This window comes from Lissotriton vulgaris, chromosome 4_1 (assembly GCF_964263255.1).
Source record: "Lissotriton vulgaris chromosome 4_1, aLisVul1.2, whole genome shotgun sequence".
In the NCBI taxonomy this organism is placed as follows: domain Eukaryota; kingdom Metazoa; phylum Chordata; class Amphibia; order Caudata; family Salamandridae; genus Lissotriton; species Lissotriton vulgaris.
In genome coordinates, this window is record NC_141691.1 from 150178968 (window position 1) to 150189637 (window position 10670).

The window sequence follows — 10670 nt, forward strand, 5'->3', positions numbered from 1 at the left end:
AGGAGGGTCCATTTCCGAAAAAGAATATATGGAAACGGTGAAATCAGACCAGGAATCATGTGATCTACAAGAGATAACAGTATCTCAAAAGATGAGTTATGAGTCAGGCTATGTTTACGTGAAAGGAGGGCTCATATTGCCTACGCCAGAACTACAGAGACAGGCTTTGGAGTGGTGTCATTCGCACCCCGTAGCCGGACACCCAGGAATCAAGAAGACCATAGAATATTTGCATAGGTATTTCTGGTGGCCCACCTTATTAAAGGACACTGAGCGGTATATAAAGACATGTCCTACTTGTGCCCAAAGTAAGGTATCACATCAGAGTCCTAAATGGTTACTCCAGCCTTTGCCTACACACCCTCGTCCCTGGCACACTGTATCACTAGATTTTATAGTAGAGTTACCACTCACCACAAAGGGACACAACACATTACTAGTAGTGGTAGACTAATTTACGAAAACAGCACATTTCATTCCCCTAGGGCAGAGGTCTTCAAACTTTTGAAGGTTGAGCCCCCCCCAGCTGAATTTTTGTAAATGTCGGGCCCCCCCACCACCTGACAGAAATTTCTGGAGTCTGGTACACTACATAATTGACCGCCACCCGCATATCCCGGGCTATATCCGGCAAATAATGTTCAAAACAATGAGTGTTTCCTCCTTCTCCTTGAATTCCCTCGCTACCACTCACCAACAATGCACCTCATCTCTCTATAGCACCTTTCTGGCAAACATATAATTTTTTTTATAGTGCTACTCATAGTTTCATCATACTCAGGGGCATATGTACAAGCACCTATAGACACCACACCGTCACTTTTTACGACGTTGTGGTGGTGATAGGTGCATTGCCGTATTCACACGGCAGAGTTAAGCCACTTAACTTGGCTTAACGCTGCCTTGTAAATACGGCCCTCTTTCATACTATGCTTAGCGTGAAATGGTGGGCAGTGGGTGTTGCAGTGGGCGTTCCACTGCAACAGGCATTGATTTTGATGTTGCGCCCTATTTACAAGGGCAGCGTAAAAGTGAGGCAGCGTTAAAATTAAGAACAGGGAAAACCTGGTGTTAAGCTGGTGAAAGTAGGAGAAATACATTATTTCTCCTCATTTTTCATTCATCCATGTGTGCTGCCTTGTGCAGCACACATGGAAAAAGCAAAATGCCTTGTATTTGTACTCTTTAAAAAAAATCCATTTTGTGATTTCTGTGTGTGCTGCATTAAGCAGCACACATGGAAGTGAGACAAATGGCATTTAAAGATTGTTTATGTACAGGAAGGTCCCCCTCCTGAACATAAACAATATTTTCCCTGCACCCAGACACCCTTGAACTATGGTGCACTGGTGTCTGCGTTGGCACTACACTGCTAAGGGGAAACGCAAGGCTGCACCATATTGTTGTAAATATGGTGCAGCCTTCCGTTTCTGAAGTGGCAGAGAGAGGCTTTAACCCATGACTGCTAAACGCCTCACTCCGCAAATTCCTTGAACATATGCCCCTCAGTTCTTTGATCTGCATGGTACACCTTCTTTGTAGCAGGCACATTAACCCTCTGTGCTGTGAGGGTGGCAGGAGTGCTAATGTGAGTACACAGTGAGGTATGCGACAGTGTGAGAGTAGGGTACGTGGAGTGTGGAGTGACTGCAGGGCGAGTGAGGTGACCATATGAATTTGGGTGTGCATGTTAGTGCAGAGTAGGACTAATGAATGCATGGTTAGTGATGGGCTTGTTTAAGTGAGATTGCAGATTGAGCAGTGAGGGGGACAGGTGAGTGAAGTGTCACATGAGTGCAGGTTGGGTAGTGTGCTTGTGTGGCTGCAGGTTGAGGTATAGGGAAAACTGCGGAAGTGCATTGTGAGAGCAGCGTGATCACTGAGTGCAGGGTGAATGGTGTGAGTGCATGGGGGTCAGTATGAGGGAATTGTTATCGCTGTGAGTGCAGGGTGAGCATGAAAGTGAAGGGCGAGAATGAGGAGCACGTTGTCTGAATGCAGGGTACATTCCCAGACACTTGCAGTAAATAGTTGCAAAATAGTTGCTTTCAGTTTTAGAAAAGGGGGCTCCTTGCCTCCCACTGCAGCTAAAGCATTTCAGCTGTAGGAATTAACCAGGATAGCCACCCACCCCCCCAAACATAGCTGCCAAGGTTTCAGATTGCTATGTGTGACATTTTCTTAATTTCAATGTAATTATGAGTGACATTTAAAGGACTATGAGTGACAATTTCTCGCAGGCAAACTCAAGCAGTGAAGACGAGGGAAACATACATATCAGAAATGACACCCATGTGAGCAACAAGGAACTCTAAGACGAGTCACATCATAAACCACAAGCTGTATTACTGAGCGGTGCACCCCGGTCCTGAATATTGCCCACAGCCTGCCAAGCCCCGCTGGTGGCCCCATCACACCAGTGGCAGCCTGTCACACAGAGCTACCCGGCATGCTCTTCTCACTCTGTGTTGCTTTGCGCGCTGAAAAGTTACGTTGGCAAGCACCACAGTGGCTCTCACAGTCACCTGACCCAAAACAGGTTAGTGCAAGCAACTACTAACACAGCTTACTGTCAGTGAGAACACAGACTGCTATGTAATGTACAGTTCTCAGCTGTTACAGGGCAGAAAGGCGGCAGCTCTGAAGATGATCATGACTGAGGCACAAGAAAAAAAAAATAACTGTCAAACAAGCATTGGAAATGCAATAGGTCTCACATTAGAAAAGTTGGTGCTTTTGGTTTTGTAAATGACAAATATTTTATTTATTTGTTGGTTTTTAAAATAGCTAAATTGATAGCTTTGTCATTTACAACGCCAATAGTTATAACTTTTGCGAATGTGACACCTATAGCATTTGGAATGCAACATGTTTTGTATTTACGTGACTTATATGGCAGCTCTCGTCGTTATGCTACATCTCTAGAGAGCAGGAGAGTGCAGCAGGGGAGAGAAGCACAGCAATGCAATATGTCTCGTATTAGGAAAGTTTGAGCTATTGGTATTGTAAAGGACACATTTTTTATGTATGTGCTTGTTTTTAAAATAGCGAAATAATAGCTTTGTTATTTACAATGCCAATCGTTTTATCTTTCGCAAATGTGACACCTATTGTAACACAATATGTGTTGTGAGGGTGAGTGAGGGTGAGGTGTTGAGGGTGAGGGGTTGAGGGTGAGGCGTTGAGGGTGAGTGAGGGTGAGGGGTTGAGGGTGAGTGAGGGTGAGGGGTTGAGGGTGGGTGAGGGTGAGGGTGAGGTGTTGAGGGTGAGTGAGGGTGAGGTGTTGAGGGTGAGTGAGGGTGAGGGTGAGTGAGGGTGAGGTGTTGAGGGTGAGTGAGGGTGAGGCGTTGAGGGTGAGGGTGAGTGAGAGTGAGGGTGAGTGAGGGGTTGAGGGTGAAGTGTTGAGGGTGAGTGAGGGTGAGGGTGAGGGGTTGAGGGTGAGTGAGGGTGAGGGGTTGAGGGTGAGTGAGGGTGAGTGTGGGTGAGGGTGAGTGAGGGTGAGGGGTTGAGGGTGAGTGAGGGTGAGGGTGAGTGAGTGTGAGGGGTTGAGGGTGAGTGAGGGTGAGGGTGAGTGAGGGTGAGGCTGAGGTGTTGAGGGTGAGTGAGAGTGAGGGTGAGTGAGGGGTTGAGGGTGAAGGGTTGAGGGTGTGAGGGTGAGGGTGAGGGGTTGAGTGTTAGTGAGGGTGAGGTGTTGAGGGTGAGTGAGGGTGAGGGTGAGTGAGGGTGAGGGGGAGGGGTTGAGGGTGAGTGAGGGTGAGTGAGAGTGAGTGTGAGTGAGGGGTTGAGGGTGAAGGGTTGAGGGTGAGGGTGAGGGGTTGAGGGTGAGTGAGGGTGAGGGGTTGAGGGTGAGTGAGGGTGAGTGAGGGTGAGTGTGGGTGAGGGTGAGTGAGGGTGAGGGTGAGTGAGGGTGAGTGAGGGAGGGTGAGGGGTTGAGGGTGAGTGAGGGTGAGGGTGAGTGAGTGTGAGGGGTTGAGGGTGAGTGAGGGTGAGGGTGAGGGTGAGTGAGGGTGAGGCTGAGGTGTTGAGGGTGAGTGAGGGGTTGAGGGTGAAGGGTTGAGGGTGTGAGGGTGAGGGGTTGAGGGTGAGTGAGGGTGAGGGGTTGAGGGTGAGTGAGGGTGAGGCGTTGAGGGTGAGTGAGGGTGAGGGTGAGTGTGGGTGAGGGTGAGTGAGGGTGAGGGTGAGTGAGGGTGAGGGGTTGAGGGTGAGGGGTTGAGGGTGAGTGAGGGTGAGGTGTTGAGGGTGAGTGAGGGTGAGGTGTTGAGGGTGAGTGAGGGTGAGTGAGGGTGAGGGGTTGAGGGTGAGGGTGAGTGAGGGTGAGGGTAGGTGAGGGGTTGAGGGTGAGTGAGGGTGAGGGTGAGTGAGGGTGATGCTGAGGGGTTGAGGGTGAGTGAGGGTGAGTGAGAGTGAGGGTGAGTGAGGGGTTGAGGGTGAAGGGTTGAGGGTAAGTGAGGGTGAGGGTGAGGGTGAGTGAGGGTGAGGGTGAGGGTGAGTGAGGGTGAGGGTGAGTGAGGGTGAGGGGTTGAGGGTGAGTGAGGGTGAGGGTGAGTGAGGGTGAGGCTGAGGTGTTGAGGGTGAGTGAGAGTGAGGGTGAGTGAGGGGTTGAGGGTGAAGGGTTGAGGGTGTGAGGGTGAGGGTGAGGGGTTGAGGGTGAGTGAGGGTGAGGGGTTGAGGGTGAGCGAGGGTGAGGGGTTGAGGGTGAGCGAGGGTGAGGTGTTGAGGGTGTGTGAGGGTGAGTGTGGGTGAGTGAGGGTGAGTGAGGGTGAGGGGTTGAGGGTGTGAAGGTGTGTGAGTGAGGGTGGTGGTGGGTGAGGGTGTGTGAGTGTGAGGGTGTGTGAGGGTGTGTGTGTGAGGGTTAGTGAGGGTGCGTGTGTTCTAAGGGTGGGGGGGTGAGGGTGGGTGTGAGTGAGGGTGTGTGAGGGTGAGGGTGTGTGAGGGTGTTTGTGTGTTGTGTATTTGTGTGATTGTGGTGTGTGTGCTTGTGTGACTGTCCCATAATTATATTAAAGTATTTAAGTTATTGCGTTCTAGTTTTTTTTTTTAATCCCGTACTATTTTGATTGACGTCCGTGTCAGCCAATGAGATTTCAAAATCCTCTCACGTTCTGTAAAAGATTAACTGTTCATTTTAAAACGCTGCCTTTTTGATCAATATTGAGCTGTTCGACCACTTACCCTGTGAATAATTCCCGTGGGGATATGAAAAATCCTATTGATTATGTAACCATTGATCACGTTGTCTGGCTTCTGGCTTTAAGTGAAAGGACCCTAAGGGAACAGGTCATGAACGACACACTTACATGATCGCTATTTAAATGCTGCCACTTAAGGCAATCCTTCATTTATTGAAATATTCTGTCAGTTTATAATCCTGGTTTTCCAGCACCTGAGATCCAAAATGACAAGGCATGTTTTAAAAAAAATCCACTCGGGTCAGTGATGGTAAAGATTTGTGACTCTGTGCCGACAGTTGCATCCTCAATGTGCAGCCACGGCTCTCTCCGCGTGATTGGATTTGCCAGCTTGTCAACATTTTTCAAACCATTACATTGATAGTGCGGGGTGAGAGAGGGGAGGTGCTGGCGGCTGGGGAGGGGGAACAGATGGCGATGGCAGGAGATTACACAGACGGCGGCCTATAGTTTAGCCCTGGCCTGCACAGTATTACTCTCCCGCACAGCGGAAGGTGTCAGAGCGATCTACATGAGAACTGGTTGCAAAGTATAAGGATTTAGGATTACGAGCGTTACAAAACAGATACAACAAGGAGGAGGCAGCGAGTCAAAACGGAGGGCATTGCTGTGGGGAGGGGGGAGGAGAAATGCGACGCGACATGGCAGGCAGGGGAGGGGGCGGAGCGGGGGGAGTCAGGCCAAGAAACATCTACCCCATCCGCCAGCCAACAACAACGCCAGGGAATAGCCAGCCGTCTCAGGCCTCAAGAGCGGGCAGATCCGCAACAGGCGCCTTGCACTGTGGAGGGATATCCTGAAGTGGCTGCTCGCAGAAATTTTTATTTTATTTATATTATTTTAATTATACGAGTTTATATAGCGCAAATTTTACCGGAAGATGTCAGAGCGATCTACATGAGAACTGGTTGCAAAGTATAAGGATTTAGGATTACGAGCGTTACAAAACAGATACAACAAGGAGGAGGCAGCGAGTCAAAACGGAGGGCATTGCTGTGGGGAGGGGGGAGGAGAAATGCGACGCGACATGGCAGGCAGGGGAGGGGGCGGAGCGGGGGTGTGGGAGGAGTGCGGGAACAGACGGCGAGGGGAGGAGAGTAGGAGGAGGAGAGTAGGGGAGGCACGGCCTAGCGGCCGTGCAATCAAGAAGTGAGGGGGCGGAGCTGGGGGAGGCTGTGAGAGAGAGAGTAGGCAAGGCAGGCGGCTGGGGGCTTTTAAGCTCAATGCGCATGCGCATTGAGCTTAAATTTCTCGTGCACTGCAAGGAATCGCCACGATTCCTTGCAAGTTGGTTAAAGAGTGGATAAGCCCCCATAGTCTCGCAAGCTCGATGCGCATGCGCATCAACAGGCGAGACCTAAAAAAATAACTGTCAGGGGTGTTGCCAAGCAGGCCTGCGCAAATTAAATAAAACAAGAAAAATAAAGATGCGCAGTGAAATTCGGCCTAAAGCTGAAACCTGCACTCCATGCAAACTTCTCAGGAAAGATCTGCTCAACGAGTCCCTAGGAGGCCTCTGCAACACGTTCTGAGATTACTTGCATTTTGATGTGAAACGGAGCCCACACGCTGCAGAGATGAACAGAGGCCCCTGCACACCTTTGTTTGCAGATATATAAGCGGCTCTATCCCCTCTCCAACCATATGGTTCAGCTTTGTCTTCAGAAGGGCAGTTTAAACCCTTTATCAGTGCTGCACCCTCCCACAATAATTACATTTCATTTACACCTGTGCTTAGTCCCTTTACGGCGGATTACATGGCTGAAAGAGAAATCTCGTATTTTTAATGAGGCTTTAATAGTTTTCACCCCTTCTTCGGGCACCTGCAGCTTCACTCTGCCGTCTGTTTCTTTAATCAGTAGAGGACAAAGGTGAGATTTACGGCGGACTACGCGCCCCCCCCTGAGACGGTGGCACGCCCCCCCCCCCCCCCCCCAGGGGGGCGCGCCCCAGAGATTGAAGAACTCTGCCCTAGGGGGACTCCCTACTGCTAAAGAGTTAGCTCTCATTTTTCTTCAACAAGTGGTTCGTTTGCACGGATTCCCCTCTGTGTTAATTTCGGACAGAAGCTCCCAGTTTGTTTCCCGGTTTTGGAGACAATTGTGTTCACATCTTCAAATAGATGTAAGGCTATCATTCAGTCACCACCCGCAGACAGACGGCCAAACGGAAAGGGTTAACCAGTGCTTTGAACAATATATCAGAAGTCAGGCCTTACATTCCCTTAAGGAATGGGACTCGATGGTGTGGGTAGCGGAAATCGCATATAGTACCACTCCTCCACTAAATACACACCCTTTTTCTGTTCTTATGGTTACCATCCAAAGACACTGCCATCTCAGACTCTTACAGATTGCACTGCTCCAGCAGTAGCTGACATCATTCAAGAACTACACAAAATACACAATACCACCCAAGACAACTTGGATCAGGCAAAGGCCAATTATAAGAAGGGGGCTGATTCACATAGGCGGTTAGAGGCAGCGTTTAAACAGGGAGATGAGGTGTGGTTGTCATCCAAGTATATACCTCTTTGAGGCGCCTGCAAATTCAAGCCCAAATTCATTGGACCCTACAAGATAGCAAAACTGATCAACCCAGTGGCAATGCAATTGGAACTCCCTGCTTCCCTCAGGATACATCCTGTCTTCCATGTCTCTTTGTTGAAACCCATTGAACCTGGTACCAGGCTTCCACCGATTCCAGCTCATGTATCCATTGACAATGATGTGGAATATGAAGTGTAAGCCATCATGGACTCTAGGAGAGTCAGACGATGTTTGCAATACTTGATTCATTGGAAGGGCTATGGCGTTGAGGAACGTACTTGGGAACCAGCAAGTCAAGTACACGCTCCTAGGTTAGTTCGTCTATTTCATCGAAGATATCCTGAAAAACCCAAACCGGTGGGGACTACTCTTGGCGGGGGTGTATTGTCATGATTGCTGATGCTGTTTCTTAATCCAAGATGGCGGTTCTCTACCGCGCTTGTGCAATGAAGTCAGGCAAGTTGAAAAGCCTGACTTCCTCTTACATCGAGGCTTCGCGTTCTAGTGTTGCTGCAGTTCCTGACTACGGACTTCTTGCGTTCAGCGCGAGTCTGTGACCATTTGCTTTTCTATCTCCCGGATTCCCTCTCTGGTTCACGCCAAGATTCCCCTTTAATTTAATTCCCGGTTCCTGCTCTCCTCCTTAGGTATAGCGGTTACCGTCACGTCCCTGTGTTCTCAGTGTAGCAGGACGCCTCCGGTGGGCGATAGCGTGTGGGTGGGATTGTTTATTGCTTGGCTCCGCAGACCGGACGGATTTTGCCCCGCGGGTCTGCCGGGTCTCGCGGGGACGATTCCGTCAGCGATAGAGCTCATTTGAACTGGGTTCCGCGGCACGTAGGAACACTCTCCCTTCATTCCCTCTATTATCGAGCACCTTCTATGCCTTGACAGTCTTCAATACTACCGTCGCTGGAGTTTATCATCGATTGGAATACCTTGGGTTCATGGAGATTTGAAGGACTATTCAAATATCTCATCCTAATCTGTGACTATTAACAGCCTGGAGAGAATGACAAGTTCTTTATGTCTACACTGAGGGTTCCAGCCCTGTTATAGGGTATCGCACCTGTGTACTTAGGTAACTTTCTGGGATTGGGTTCACTAGAGCTGCACTGTTATTGTCTCCTTGGGCTTAGTTTGAATAATTCCCTTCCTTTACAGAAAGATCTACTATCTACCTGCCAGCAACGAGAGGGCTGAAGTACGAAGACTGTCTCCCCCCTTTTTTCCTTGTTTTGTTTCCCTTCTTTCCCCTACTTACCATTGTGCTCTAGAGTCTGATAGGGGCAATTGGTGGTAGCGGAAGGTTGAGGACCTAGCCACATGTTCCTGGTATCCCTGACGCTCCTGCAGAACAGTATTGGTAAGATCCTTACAGAACGCGAAGCCCAAGTGGTGTGTTCTGCCTGAGCGCCTTGGAACCAGATCAGGTGACAATGGCGGATTTGGCCAACATGATGGGCAATCTACAGTTAGAGACTCAGGCTTTGGCATCCCGGTTGGCGCACTACAGAGAGAGAGACAAGCCGGTGCTGGGGGTGGAGGTCCTTCTGTAGCTCCTCCAATAGTTTTTTTTTTTTAAATCTCTTTATTTGCATCAGATTGGTCCATATAAGCATACAATCACATGGTGTGTAAATTACATCAAAAACTTCATTAGTAACAATACAAAATGAGCATCTGCAAGACGTGACCAATGATATGACAAATGGTGTAACACATTCTAGAAATCTCATTTTCCTTTTTCCAGTTCTGTATGTGAATCGCACACATGCGAGGATGATGCAAAGAGATATACATAATTCAAAACACAACAAAAAGAAAAATGCCGGCGAGAGAGAGAGAGCGACAATCAACACATCAATCATGACTAAGGTGGTAATAGCGGCTGCATAGGCATTCGTGGGATGCCGGTGTAGTATATGGGTAAATGTGAGTAGAACAATCTTGTCATTCGAGGTCTAGTAAGCAAAGAAACAGGGAACCACACACCCCTTCTCCAGGCACTGTCAACAATGGAATCTGCAGTATCCCTCCACACCCCTACCACAGCGCAGAAAATAACAAAACAATCCCGACCCAGCAAACAATGCGCCCATGCCAGGTAATCAGTATCTATCCCACCCCCTCCGGAACAATAGAACTCGCAGCCTGAGACTGTGCAGCCTGTGTTAACCTGCTGATGTAGTTTCTATATGGGCCCCAGATATCTACAGGGCGCGAGGCCGTCGGGATCTGCGTGGAGTATTCCACACTGTTGATATTGCAATGGGCCAGACTGCGGAGCCATGCTTTGGAGGTGGGAAGTCTTTTGGAACCCCAAAGTAGAGCAATTTCCCTTTTCGCGAGCAAAAAGCCAATGGCAGCGAGTTTCCGCGTGGTGCGGGGAAATTCAATAACATATCCCAGCAGCGCAATCTCAGGTATGGGCCGCAGGTCACATTCTAGAATGTCGCCCAATATGCGGTGTACCTGCAGACAGTAGTCATGTAGTTTGGAGCACGTCCAGGTAAGGTGTGCAAAGTCGGCATGTGGGGCCTTGCATTTGGGGCAGCAATGCGGCCTAGCTGGGTCGAGCTTGTGAGCAAAGGCCGGTGTGAAATATAGCCGCCGCAAAAACTTGAAATGTATTAATTTATGTCTGCTATTGACAGAGACGTCTTTGGTAGCCTGGCAGCAAGCGGACCATTGGTCATCAGTGATAGTGCCGCCCAGATCAGCCTCCCATGCCGCGCGAACTCGTGCGTCCGAAGCAGGAAGAGCAGCCACACAGAGTCTGTACATCCTAGAGACCATATGCGTGCCAGTTTGAGACTGTATTAAGAAGGTCAGGGCCTCCATCTCGTCCGGAGGAAGCGGGAAAGAGGCGAACTGTGCTCTAAGCATGGATCGCAACCGGGTCAAAACGAATGAATCTATGAACGTCCGA